Source organism: Propithecus coquereli, unplaced genomic scaffold (assembly GCF_000956105.1).
Source record: "Propithecus coquereli isolate 6110/MARCELLA unplaced genomic scaffold, Pcoq_1.0 Scaffold192, whole genome shotgun sequence".
NCBI lineage: Eukaryota > Metazoa > Chordata > Mammalia > Primates > Indriidae > Propithecus > Propithecus coquereli.
In genome coordinates this window covers 2323218-2324538 of record NW_012144079.1, presented here as the reverse complement: position 1 = coordinate 2324538, position 1321 = coordinate 2323218, and the positions used below count along the sequence as shown (strand labels likewise).

The window sequence follows — 1321 nt, the reverse complement described above, 5'->3', positions numbered from 1 at the left end:
GGTGTGGGGATAAATTTAAAAATGTGAAGAATCTAAAATATTACCCTAAAACAAATATTGTACTTCATAATGAAATTGTTAATAATGAAATTGTTAATGAATGGTTAAGAATGTGGATACTTAAGATAGTCTGTGTGGATTCAAATCTAGCTTCTCTTGATTCAAGTTGTGTGATCACAGGCAAATAACTTCACCATTTTACCTCAAATTTCTGCATCTGTAGAGTTCAACATTTCTAACTACTGTGGTCAAAGTCATTATTAAATATGATAATAAATGTAAAATGATTTACCACATATTAAGTGCTCAATAAAATGTAATATAAATGTATGGAAAGATTAGTTAACAATACAAAAATACAGAATGTATAAGCTAAATTTACAAAAGTACCCATCCCTTCAAAAAATCAGAAAGATGTCAAATATTATACAAACATCTGATTATATTTTCAAACTAATCTTACTTTTGTAAATGTCTGTGGTTTATTGCAAGTCAGTTGGCATTTGTGATTCAGAATAAAGTGGAAAATGATATGTACTTTTTCTCTCTTCTAGTTCCAATTTTTTTGAGAAAGCAAAGGACCTCTGAACACAAAGGCTCCCATGGAGCTTCTCTTGCATTCATTCCTTAGTTTCACAGCTTGAAAACAATGTAAGATTAAGAATAAATCGTTATATCCTTGCTTAGAGACACTGCAACATTAATTAAAAGAGCAGAAATCATCCCTGAAGGCTGCTTCATTTCTTCTGCTTCTGCCTTCTTCAGCTTTGACTCCGGATTCCCTGCAGGTCACACCAGCAGGTTCATTCCACCTGTCCCCAAACTGACTTAACAGAGGCAGAACCTAAATAAACAACAACAACCATATCTTTGCTTTCTTTCTCTCTGTCTGGGCTGGAAAGATCTACTGATCCCTCACCTTGGTCTCCTTACCTCTCTGCCAACCTTCTGTGATTTCTGAGCACAAAAAAGAGAAAACATGAGTGTACCATCCCTGCACCTACCTATTTTAATCCAATGGCCCTCAAATCTAAGAGCTTATCACAATCACTCTTGCAGTTTTTCAGAACAGACATCTCAGAATCTACTCCAGAACTGCTGAATCAGATACTCAGAGCTGAAGTCCGTATGTCGGTATGTTTAAAAAATAACCTACCACTGTCCTAAATTTACCTCCCTGGAAGCAAACACTGGACACATCCAAATATCTGGATTTCTGCTTAGATATCTTTAACTTCTGCCCTTCTTTTATAGTAACTGCCATTTCACTATCACCAACCCCACTATTGAAGACTAAACTCCAGCCCTGAACTCCAGCCCC

General features: G+C 35.8%; 1 protein-coding gene across 1 annotated transcript in view; it reads left to right on the top strand.

Moving 5' to 3' along the window:
- The window catches only part of TMPRSS15 (transmembrane protease, serine 15), a 149194-nt gene that overhangs the window by 43652 nt on the left and 104221 nt on the right, over positions 1 to 1321 (top strand). The gene's annotated exons all lie outside the window — the stretch shown is intronic.